Genomic DNA, 13,158 nt, shown 5'->3' on the forward strand with positions numbered 1-13,158 from the left:
ACACCGTTCTCTGTCACTTGTGGCCTTGGGGGGAAGATGGAAGTTTTGAGCCAACAGACCCCTGCAGAAAAGGCTGACTTTTAATGTTGCTGTCTGAGCTGAAAATCAGTCACTGATGACTGTTTACTGTTTGGTTTATAAGCATACTAGTGATTGAGAGGATGCTCCACCTGTAGACGTGCACAACTAACGAAGGAACTGGCTGAAGGTTCTGGTAAAGTTGACTGTGATGCTCAGAGAACGTAGCCTGGATAGTTGAGACGAAAACTTTTTTTAAACATTATGTTGTGACCTTTCTGAAGGTCACAACTAACCTTCGGAGAACCTTGTATAAACCACAGTTTCCCATCCTCTACTCCCAGCCCACCACAGCCATTGTTGCTGGAGAAAAACACACTCCCTTCGGATCGTAGAGCATATTCCAGCCTTTTTAAATTTTGTCGTCCTACAAGTTTTACTCACTTTTATGACAAATATACAGAAAAAATAAATGCATTGAACTACTTTAATGGCTATTTTATTTGAGTAATCAGTACAGCTGTCCTTGTCAAGCACCAGCAGCCACGACAGAGCAGACTGACCGAATGCAGTGATCCTTTCCTGGCAGCATCTTTTAACTCTACACCAGCCAGTTTGGAGCACCATCTCAGTTTTGTTAAGTCTATTTTGGCTCTACATCACTCAGCACCATCCATCCATCATTCATTTATTTATTTGTTTGTTTGTTTGTTTGTTTGTTTATTTATGCACTCACTCACTTACATTGCTTTCTCACATTATGACCTACTATAGTAGGAGTATTAAAATAAATTGAAAATGATAATAGAAATATAAATTTGTGTCACATTTTATAGGTTTCTTAGACAGAAAAACAATTTTTCAATATCTTGTATAATATATGTACATAATTTTATAATTTATGTATTTTTTAAAGGGATAAATCTTAAAAGGAATCTGAAATTCAGTTCTTTTAAAAGAAACAGAAGCTTACTTTATACAGCAACTATTCATGGATAAGTTATTGATCCTATAATACCAAAACACAGTTGCAAGTAAGATTGTGATGGATTTTCTGCAGCTTCTGACCTTTAACATGCATGAGAGACAGGTAGGATGTAAACAGTATTAGTATTTTATTATATTTATAGGTACTATAATCCTGATGGGTGGGCTGTACACATACAGTGCTTTATTTACTGATAGTCTGCTTTTGTAAATCCTCAATGTCTCAATCCAAATGTGGTGAGATGGAAAGTAAATTTCCCAAGTTTCCTTCGATTAGACGAAGAGAGAATTTATAATAACATTCTAACAAAATTTGGAGGACTGAATACCTTTTCAGAAAAGTCAATAACTCAGGAAGCTTAACATTTTTTTTTCTTGTCTGGTTAACTCATAACCCCAGCCAAGTCATGTAGTTGGCGGCATTTGGTTGTCTGTCTGTCTGTGAGCAACAAATCAACAGCGATAAGAAGTATGTATCATATGGTAAGAAGTCTGGAAAATGTAACACTACCGGTTGTCAGTCACATTACTCATGTCTTAATTATTTCCTGAGGCAGAGGAGGGTGAAGCATCCACCTGTCCTAACAAATATCAAGTCACCTGTAATGCAGACACATCTGCAAAGAGCCATGAGTCATCCTCTCCTTGTTTAGATATGGTCATGACAGGTTTGACTTAATCACACATGCAGCAATCATGCATTTAGGTTTTTTTTCTGACTGAAACTAAAATCTGTCTGTGAGAAATCTTTGAGTCGCCAAAGATTTTTAGAAATTTATCAAGTGCAATGTTGACCACCTGTGAGATGAAACTACACTTGTCAGTACTTGAGGAATTTGCCTGCTCACAAAACATTTTGATACCAATTCTTAGAGATCAGTAAACCTGACAAAAAAGGGCTGTTGACTTTACAAGCATGGTAAAAATATGATGTTTAGATGATCTGTTTGGCACTATTAAAAGTGCATCCCATATTTCCTCAAACTCTGTTCTGCAATCACCCTTCTCATAAACTCTTTAAAGAGCACATTTTTTTTTTACCACAATGTACATAAACAGTTGCACATTATTTGTCTTGCAGAACTTCTGTGGCTTTGATCAGTCAGCCAGTTTGCTTATTTATAGAACATAAGGAGTTAAATTGAGCACAAGGGAGGAAACTCTTAATAGTCAGCACAAGTTGTGAGAGAGAAGGAATAAAGACATTTCAAACTTTTTGCAGTTTTTAGACACTGTGTAGTTTCAGCTACACACTGACAGGTGCATGTGTTAGAAAACCTCCTTTGTATTCTGATATTTTTTTGCAGTCATATTACGAACATTACACATTAGCTTGTTGTTTTTGGAGAGCTTGTCTTGTCCTTCCTGTGTGCATCCTGTAGGAACAAGCAGTCAAATGGTGCCATTGTCCAAGGAGCTTCAGCAGAAATAAAATGCATAACATGCAGACGGTGGAATTTAGGACTTTAATCCTTTTGCAACACCCATTGTTTAACCCACTGCAGAGCAGGAATTGAAATGTTGTGTCTCGTTAGTGCAGCTTTCCTCCTTCGTCTCTGACCACCAGCTATAAGGTCAAAGGGATCCCACATTTTCTCTGATATTTTTGGTAACTCGAGTGTCAGGGTTTTCCACATTGAACTTTTTAAACAAAACAAACTCACAAGAGAAGTTAACACAGGACTGTGATGCAACTGAAATTTCATTTTGACAGCTCTGAAAGTCTCTTTTAGTCTCTTTTTTTTAGGAAGGGATTTAACACCTCATTCTGTGGTCTTTCTGTTCTGAAACATTTGTGACTTGTTTTTTGGGACACCAGTAAAATATGATGGACATGCAGAGATTTCCAAGCTTGATTGAGGCGGTTGTAAATCTGGGTGGAGGAGCTGCTATCAAGAAGCAGTTGGATAACGAACTAAAAACTCCATGCCTGTGTTGTACTTAATGAACTTAACGGTCAGAAGGTCATATGGTGGCCTCTCTAACACCTCTAATCCCATCTCTACACTTCTATTCAAAGCATCAGCACCCTTTTATATTGCCTATTTAATCCCTTCCATGGTAACCAAGAAAAGTATTTTCCTTTTCTCTTAGCCTTGCAATTACTTAAATATCCACAAAATTAATCAGCTGGTGTCCCAGTTTTCTTGGGAGAGGAGCTGAGAAGGTGTTTGTTGTGGGTCATCTGTCTGAATAGCCCTTAAATAACAACAAAAACAATAAAGCTACTGAGGTCAGTCAAAGAGAAGCACTCATGAACCTAGCCAGTCCAACCACAGGTCTTAATCAGTTGACTGATAACTGGAAGGGTGATGCTTATCAGCTGTTATACCCCTAAATCTGCTGTGAAGCAATAGTTTCCTGTGTGTCAGTGTGTCAGACTTGCATGAGCAGTCAGGTCTGCAGGTGACTGTTGTTGTTGCACAGGTGCATCGGCCTACTTAGCTAAGAAGAAGGCTTGACTTTGGCGTCTGTCAGCTGCACCGTGATCTTCCCTCTAATTAGCTCTGGAAGCTGCACTGCAACTCAGGAGGAATGTAAAGTAGGTCCTAATGCCACGTCCATATCTCTCAAAACCATTTTGTTTCTCACTTTGCTGATAATACAGATTTAATTAAATTGAAAAGACCGCTTGGAGGTTTTCTGTGTGTTGTGCCTTCTGGGCTGATTTAACATGCTGGATGTCCCGTATAATGATTTGTAGCTACTCTTGCTAGCCTCTGACTGTCCTTTCTCTCTGGTGAGCAAGAGGCATTCACACATGTTTAAAATAGACCTGTTTCACTCTGAGGTCCAGCCTCGCTGATAAATGGGCCCCCAGGGCTTTCATTTTATGGCTCTCCAGGCCCTTTTGTGCATTGACAGGGGCTCAACCGTTACAGTTGGAAAGGGAGAAGATTGTGCAGTCCACAGATTCTCTTCTGACAGGGTTCAAAATGACAGCCTCATCATCAGCGAAGAATAAATCGCAAAAATGACCCTGCATAACTGATGTCTGGGATGTCTTCAAATATAAATGCAGCATGGTTTTATTTGGCCAAACTTTAAGCAAAAACAATCTGGGGCTGCAGTTTTGGCAAGGCTGTCACCCTTTTCTTTTGTCTTGAAGCAAAGATGATTCAAGAGTTTTCAGTGAAATTGCAGGAACAAGTTTTTGCATGCAGAGCTTTCTTTGAACACACCCCTCTTCCTTCTAACTGTGGTGTTTTATGCTGCTAACCAATGATAGCACCCTCTGCTTGGGGCTTATGTGCCTAACTAAGTTTGACCTCTTTGGCTGTTCATGTGATGTTTCTTTTTCCTGTAGTGGGGAACAAATGGTTCACAGTGAACACCTGAATTTTCACTGCAGTCTGTCATCTTTCTCAAAAGTATTGACTTCCTTCACATTTCTGTCGTGCGTTTCCCTTATGATTAAGTTTCAGAGTTGTTGGTGAGAATGTAATAAAGACACTGGCTGTGAACAGCTTAACATTCAGGACAGATCTTCCGTAAACCGACGTGCCACAAATTATCTCCACGTTTGCAGCCTGCAAACTTCAGCCTCTTGTCAGCTAATATCCAAGCAAATGAGCAGAGATAAGAAGCTCCATGTTTGTTTTGTATAATGGAAACTTTTGTTCCAAGATTCTGCTATAAATAGCTGGTCATATTTTGGCGCTGAAAGGATGAGAAAAGAAAAGCTGTGAACTTTGTGATGTTCTGGTCTTTGGCCTTTAAGTAGTTGCCATGAAAACAATAATTCAGCCTGTGGAACTAAATTCAACTTCATATCTGTTTTAGCAAACACTGACTCAGTGTTTGAAGCTGAGAACTGAAATTGTATTCTCTTGATGCCATGTTAAAGTAGGCACTTGGTTTTATGATGTTTGTAATGGTTGATAATGAGAATTTTGTTATTGTCTGACATTATCTGACTATTTTAAAATTTCACATATAATATGTGTGGGATAATATAAGAAGGTCAACAAAAATAGGACCCAAGATAATATTTACAGTAGTGTGATGTTTTCCTTGTGTGTTGGTAAGTAGAAAGCATTGCTTATTACTGCTTATTAAGCTTTGACTACTGCTCAAAACTTTGTTTTTGCTTTAAGGTTATGGGTATCTGAAGGTGAAAATATGCTAGGTTCCTGAAAGTGCATGCAGTGTGTGATGTTCACTTGTCAGCCACTCACCTTGCAGTCATCTTTCATGAGGTTATTTGCACACCATCATTCCCACAAATACAAAGAGCAACATCGACTAATATACAGTCCTGCAGTCTGTCTTTAATATTGTGGGTGACCGAATGTAAAAAGTATGCAAACGTTTTATATTTATGTCTACATCTAACTGCTGATCAAAACAATAATATTTAAAGTTAATAATAAAATAAGCTAACTTCACAAGAGGGACCTGTTTTCTACAGTTGGCTGGAAAGCTCAGCGGCTAGTTAGAATGACTCAGAACATATTGATACTTTGGATATTTGCAAGAATTTTATTCATTTATTTATTTATTCTCCCCACATCTTGTTGGCTCATTTTGTCTTTACCATCATTAAATGTTTCACAGCAGGGAACAAGAGCAGGCTGTGGTTTTTGTTGACATCATGTGTGTTTTGATCCAAACAAAGGGGGCGTGCTCATTAAAGATTTGCTTCGTTGCCCCGCTGTGTGTGAAAAACTCAACGGTGTGAGAAAGTCAAGTGAATGTGCAGTCAGTGATGGGATATTTAGAGTGACAGTGAAGATTTACAGCCTCACAAAAGGCCAATATCAAATGCAGTTTGTGAAGTTAAGACAGGATAAATTAAAGCAGTATATTCTGTGGCTGTCAACTGAGGGTCAGACAAACTTTGTAAACGTCAGACATGAGTCTGCTGTCACAGCTGCTCTGGTCTTTTAGTCTGTGTGCTAAGTGATGGAGCAGATGACTGATCTGTTTGGACCATCATTCTGCCAAGTGGAAAAGGTCTGCATAAGGGATTGTAGGTGTTTTTTCTCTCTTCTTGTCCCTCATCACCACCAGGCGCCTCTGAGATGGACATCAAGTAGAATCCTCCCCTGAGTTTAATTCTTCAGATTTATATTTTTGTTTGTTTGAAACTCATGTCGAGCTTTTCATCTGTTTTAGACTGAGAAGAACTATTCAACAAACGTCTGAAATTTGCTTTGTAACCTTCAAGAAATTCAAACAAAAATGTTTGAATTTCTTTAAAAGTGTGACATAAAAACTTTTTTAAGGTTCGTATTAGATATGAAAAGTGTTCTCTCAGAGGAGGAAAAAATTTGACCTCATTTGTTTTAGTTTGCTTCTAGGTAATCAGTTTATAGCTGTGTTTTTGAGAACTTGGGTGTGGCTCTGTTTACAGATAACAGTAGCCGACGGGAAACGGCATGCATCAGTCTGCTCAGTCAGAATTACTTGAGTTACTTTCCATCATACTGAAATAAAGCCCGTAGTTTAAAAAATAGAAAAAAAAATTGCTTGGGAAAGGATGATGTTTTTAAATGGGGGAATGAACAAAAGATCTAGTTGGTTAGGAGTGTAGAAACAGTGAGGTTTGTCATTTTTTCTATATTGACTCCCTCAGGAAAGAGTAATTTCCTGAAGCTTGCTGAACATCATCAGGCGGATGTTGATGTTTAGCTTTCCAGCTCACTGTTGTTAATGTTGTGGCATTCTTGGGATAAACACAGCAGATCTGTTAAATTGTGTTTAGCTCTGTCATGTCAGTCTGTGATTATGTCCCATTGTTGTAACTTACTGTGGAGTCAGCATTATAGACGGTCATGGATCTAACTAAAGATGGTGCTTTATATTGACCCAGAGTTCATCTTTTATTTTTTCCTGTTGGACACTCCTTTTTTTCCTTTTTCTTTTTTGGCTCTTTCATGACTAAACTAAGAGTTTTGCATGCAGAGATTCAGTTCCATGAGCTATGTCCCATATTTGGAGGAAATTCTTCATTTTCGAACACCTGCTGTGTCCGCTGACAGGCCAACCAAGGTGCAGCATTCGGTGCCTTTCATGTTTTTTAATTTATGATGGCTTTTTTCTACTGAAATCTGTCAAATCGCATCAGATCATTCACCTGAGGTCACAGAAGAAAAATAAATCTGCAGACAGCCCCCTCAGTGAGATAATTTACTATGATTTAGTGAAGTGAACAGTGTAGTGGAAAAAATATTTTCAGAAAAAAAGGGAAGAATTTTGGAATAAGTTTAACTTGGAGAGCAAACAAATTTTTTATGTCACAAAATTTGAATATCTTGGCATTCAAACACAAAAAAAACTGTATTTACATGAAATATTTTCCTACTTTAATAAATACTTTTAAATAGAGGAAAAAACCTACAATGCAACAAGGAAAATTTTGCAGTCTATTTGAATCTCTCTTTCCATACATGAGGAATTTTATTGTTGCAAAAACATTTTCAAACAAAGTTGAATGTGTGACATACTTTTGATTACCATCCATCCATTTTTTATCAATTCAGGGTCATGGGGAAGCTGGAGCCTATTCCAGCAATTAGCAGGCGAGAGGCAGGGTACAAATCTGTACAGGTTGCTCACACTCACTCCTAGGGAGAATTTAGAGTGACCAGTTAACCTTCGTCTTTGGATGGTGAGAGGGGGAAGCTAGAGTATACGGATAGAACCTGTAAGCCTTGCTGTGAGGCCACAGTGCTAACCACCACACCATCGTTCGGCCCCAATGTTTTTTATCACAAAAAAATATTTTTACCATGTGGCTAATTTCAGTTGCTCTGGTTTATTACGGAAAAAAAATTAGACTGCTTTCTGCTCATGATGGCTAACATCTCCCAAATGTTCGTCACTTTTGTCCTGGACAAGCATTAACTGACCTGGATACATCAGACCTGCAGGTCAGGTCATGTGAAGAGAAACTCACTCAGATGAGACAAATTGTTTTGGTCCAGACAACCAAAAGAGGCCCAAACCAATTAGCAGCTGAATATGACCTAAAAGATTTCTATCCGGCTCTAAAGTTTTTTTGTTTTGTTTTGTGTTTTTTGCAAGGGGGGCAACGACTCATTTGCAACAATGCATTTACCCCCAAAGATTGGGGGTAAATTTGGTGTCCTGCACAGAGCTGAAAGGTTATTATTTTGACCACATGTGCACAATCAGACTTGTGCAGATTAATCTATCTGAATGGAAAGTTCAGTGCATCATTGCTGCTTAGACCCCCTCTAACCCCCATGCATTCCTCCATGTGTCTGTTCTTTATGTCTGCTACCTCAAGTGTAAAGGGGGACATTGCTTTCCCAGGTCTGCTCCGTGTTTGTGTCTTACCTTCCCATTGATTATTAGAGGTTAAGTTTTGCTACACGTGCAGCAGCACTCGCAGAGCACACGTTGGCACATGTATGATGAGCTCTCCGCCTGCTCTAGCATTTCATAGGTACTCCCTCTTCTTTGTAACCACAGACAATGGAATTTCAGTGTGTGAGTTTTCACTTTGGCTTTGGTTTGATTTTTTTTTTGTTAATTTTTCAGCCAAAGGGTGACTGAAACTTCCTTTTCTTAGAAACCAAGTGTCCCTAGTCTTGAAGGGTTCTCACATATCCTGATTATATTTCCCCCTTTTTTTAGTGGGTGTGTGACTGCTAGTTGCATGCATTGCATTCTTGGGGCACTGAAAATTATTTACAGGCATCCAACTCAGATTGGATTTTTTTCTCCAAATAAAACTCTTCTTTTTTGGAGATTAAAGTTTAAGTGTGATTCAAATAAATATGTGAACTTTCTCACACTTTCAACCAGTCCTGATTGTTTCTTTGTGTCTGTAATGTGTCCAGCTTCTTCAGTAGCAGCTGCTAGTCTATTTCAGTTCTGCTGCAAGAAGTGTCCCGTGTCTCCTTATAAGGGCAAACTCACTTCTGGGCTTGACAGAAGTGAGTTTTAGACACTGATCTGATCTGCCGCCTGGCTGCTCTCTAACCCTATACTCCTCTGGAAATTATTAGTTCATGCACAAAAACAAAGTACCCCCTACTTCTTACTCATGTCCATGTTTCTGTATGCACAAAGACACACACACATTTCTTAAAAGGCAGAAACCATACATACTGCTTAGTGCTGGACCCGACTTGCCATAAGTAGAGCTCTTTACTTTACAAAAATGGCGTATGCACTGGGAGTCAAAGGGTTAGGACACGGCCCGAGGGGGTTGTTGTGCTCCCAGACAGGGCTGGGTGGGTGTGTGTGGGAAGGTTAAGTTAGATGTCCTCCACACAACCAGCTGTGACGTTTGACCTGACCTTTGTAACCTGCACTACACAAGTCAACTGGAGATAGACACATATTGTACAACATGTACTGGGTTGTTGAATAATCACAGTTCTTTAAGTAGCTGCAAGATTTAGGATTATTGGTAAATGATCGATTATTTTTATTATCTGGTGTCGTTCTGTAATTGATACTAAACTTGTACAAACAAGCAGTGCGCACAGAAAGGTTTTATAGTATACTTGTCAGCATTATATTTCAATCCAATTGCAAAAATGTTTTTTTAATCATAAATATGCAATAAGTTGTCCAGTAAAGCACACAGAAGAACTCTGATCAGACTTCCTAAATCGGACTATTTTGGTCAGACAACTAATATGATGATGGTCACTAATTAGTGAAATTCAGTGTTGTAAGTGGAGATGGGAGAAGCAAAATCCTCTGATCTGATGAAACGCAGTTTCAACTATTTGATTTTCACTGGTGTGTATTGAGATAACCAGGCATGGCCCTCCAAATCACTGACATAGAATATTTTTTTGTGAGACACAGGGGTGGCAGCATCATTGTGTTGGGGTGTTATTCTGTGACAGGGCCTGGGAGACCATTTGGGATAAAGGGAAAAATGGAAGAAAGTCTTAAGTGAAAACCTCTTTTAGTGATCAGGATCTGGGCCAAAGGTTCACATTTAATCCAGTAAACAGCCCAAAGCACACTGCCATAAATCATAAGAAAAACAGTGTGAAAGACCATGAGAAACCTAGCAATAATCTGAACCTAAACTCAGTAGAGCATCTCTGGAGTACTGTGCACCAATGATCCATATCCAGGCGGGTTAAACTTGACATTCCTGCTGAGACAAAACATCCAAAGTAATGATATTTCAAGTGTGAAGGATCAGTCCCATAAAATACTTATGTAGTATGTTAAGAACAATTATTTACAAGTAATAAGTGAAGAGTCTGAATATTGTCTTTAGAATAACTTGAATCCAGTTGATTTTTTTAGCACAGTGTACATGAGGTGGTGTGAAGCTTTAAAGTCACAGATTGTCTATTACAAGTAGTTTACAACCATTTATTTATGTTTCAGTTGCTAAAAATGCTCAAACATTTAGAGGCTAAAGCCACACTGTACTCTGTGTACCCATGAATAAATGCTCTAACAAAGGGAGTTGGATAGAACACTGTAAAACCCACAGGTACTTGTTTCCCATTTGTGTAGTGATGGGACATATTTTTGGAGCGTGTGTCGACTAATCCAGGAAATATTTCCCTGAAGTGCGTATCGAGGCTTGTATCATTTCTGAGGAGTGATGACACTGATTACGTCCAAAGCCTCAGTACCTGGCTGTTCCACATGGTTTGGAAAGCAGCTCAGATTTTGCCGTGCTCCTTAGATCTCACCACGAGCCAAAATCTACTGAGTTCAAACACAGTTGAATAAAAATATTTCTTCTTAATAGAAATTTATAAAATGTCCCCTGAACTGTAGATCATTGTGCTGGTTCAAATGAGCACTTCCACCATCATTTGATTAAACCAATCACAGAACAGTTATTCATTATTATATTGTATGAGACTAAATGGCAATATAATTTTGGCCAAACAACTGGTTAGCACACATAAATTGCTTTAATAAAAAAGAATCACATTGCATCTGTATAATACATAAATATATCCACAGATGTGCCTAGGTATTATAGATCAGTCGACTGGAACTTTGGCTTGTAAGACATGACAAGTCTTTTTGTCAAGTTCTCCCTGAAAGTTAATACTGACCTACTTTTATCTCATGTATATGACCCAATATAATATTAATATATTGATAGAAGCTAATTTTATGGTCTTTTTTTTTTAAAATCAGACCTCCGTTACTGACACAAAATACCATGGATTACGTAAAATCTGCCTGTTTTATACACTTTGGCCAGCAGGTGGTTTCATGCATACGTAAAGCCTCGAGAAATGATTAATTTTCTGAACCAGTTTGCTGGAAAGCTTCATTGTTTTATGAGTCTTCATCTGGCCATCCCTACATGTGTGCAGCTATTTCAGCTGTGATCACCTTAAGAAGTTTGAGCTCCTGCCACTTCTGATGCTGTTTCCACTTTAGCACAATAAAACAAACCAACCTCCGAAACTCTAAATCACATTAGAGTCTGTGTCTTGTGCGGTGACTGAGTTCAGAGGGTGTTCATGTCCTCAGGAGTGTGCCACCAGCTGGTCGGGATTACTGGTAAACCGTGAACACTCTCTAATTGACCGTGATTGACTGAGCAGCGTCAGACAGATGCCTTTGGTGGGTTTGAGGCTTTTACTCCGTAGAAGGCTGCTGCTTGACAGGAAGTGACTCAAAGTGAGTACAAGTCTAAGCAAGCTTGTGTGTGATACATTACTTTTTTGTATGTTGCTCCTTACATCAGCCAGAATTCTGACTAATGATTTTCTGGTCTAGTGTGTATTTTTGAGTGTGAGCAGTTAAAGGATCGTGCCCCCCCCCATTTTCACACATTTGTCTTTCCTGTCTTCACCTTCTCCACCTCATCCTGTTTCTGAATATCATATCCCATTGGGTGAGTCAGGTGACCCCTGCTAACTTTAACAGGTGTGACAGCAGATTCCTGAGAATGCAGCAGACTGTACAGTGACTACCCTGCCGCCATCATTAAAGGTGCTGACAGCCTGGTGACGTCTTGATGACTGGAATTCTGTAATGCATATTGTTTATAAATGATTTCTGAGTCATGCATCTCTCTTTTGGTCACAGTGTTGTTGGAAAACTGAGGTCTGTGCAGTTTGAAAAATGCCTTTGCGATTGGTGAGCAGTGATTTATTTGTTTTTTTTTTTCCAACACAAGTTACTCTCTGTAAAGGCCACTGTCATGTGGTAGTTTTATAAGCTGGTCTCTGTCTCTGGACAAGTGTTAGTGTGTTTCCGCCTTTGGTTCTTTTAATGGTTATGCTGTTTTACTTGGCAGCCGCTCAACTTTAAGGTGTGTTCTGTTTGCTCTCATCACTTTCCTGTGCAGGGTTATTGGTTGACTTTTTATTTTCCTCTTTTCTGACAGAGAAAAAGTCACATTCATGTGTTGGCATTGTGCCAGCTGAATTCAGCACATAATTGTTGCAACCAATCCAAGCAGAAACGCACACCTACATACGCACTGATTGGCTGAGTTCAGGTCAAGTGGAATTGCTGACGTGAGCGTGGAGATTGTTTTTAATCTCTTATCATCAGATCAGGACTTTAATTCCACTCTCTGTGCTTATATTTGAGAAGATTGCTGTAACTGATCTGACAGCTCTGTGGTTTTTCACATGCTTTGAGTTTAAGTGCTCTCCTTGGCCCTTTACTTTGTTGTGATTTTTGCTTTATCTTTAGACTGATGTACACAGGCCAAAAATTCAGTCTTTCATGCAATGCTAAGCAGACGTTGCAGTTTTGGAGTGGAGGCCCAAGCTTGAGGCCATTCTGTTATATCTCAGGGATGAAAAATAAATCAGTCAGTACTAAAACTTGGCAGTGAGTGTACAAGCTGTATTATTGCATCATGACGTCTACTCAGCAATGAGCTTGACAGTGTGGTAATAGATGGCTTTCTCGAGTGTTTAGGTTGTATGCGAGTGTATGCCTGTGTGTGTGGGCATAACAGACTCAAGTCAGTGATTTCAAAAGAGAAAAAAAAAAAGAGCGACGTGTTCTCATTTCCTTTGATTATTTTTCCTTCCTCGCTGTCAGAAACTTGGGGCTGTCGCTCCTGGTCATCATCATATCAGTGCTGGACTGGAACCAAATCCAGTTCATGATTGCTGGATTTCACTACCATCTTTCTTTCCCTGTGAGTCAGCAGGAATGTGAGGAATGACCTGTGTAAGGCATGATTCTTTTCCACCCAGCTCTCATCTGCCC

General features: G+C 39.2%; 1 protein-coding gene across 4 annotated transcripts in view; it reads left to right on the plus strand.

The window, feature by feature from the left end:
* Positions 1-13,158, plus strand: part of smtnb (smoothelin b) — a 48,081-nt gene that overhangs the window by 2,196 nt on the left and 32,727 nt on the right. The gene's annotated exons all lie outside the window — the stretch shown is intronic.

Source organism: Melanotaenia boesemani, chromosome 11 (assembly GCF_017639745.1).
Source record: "Melanotaenia boesemani isolate fMelBoe1 chromosome 11, fMelBoe1.pri, whole genome shotgun sequence".
NCBI classification, from domain to species: domain Eukaryota; kingdom Metazoa; phylum Chordata; class Actinopteri; order Atheriniformes; family Melanotaeniidae; genus Melanotaenia; species Melanotaenia boesemani.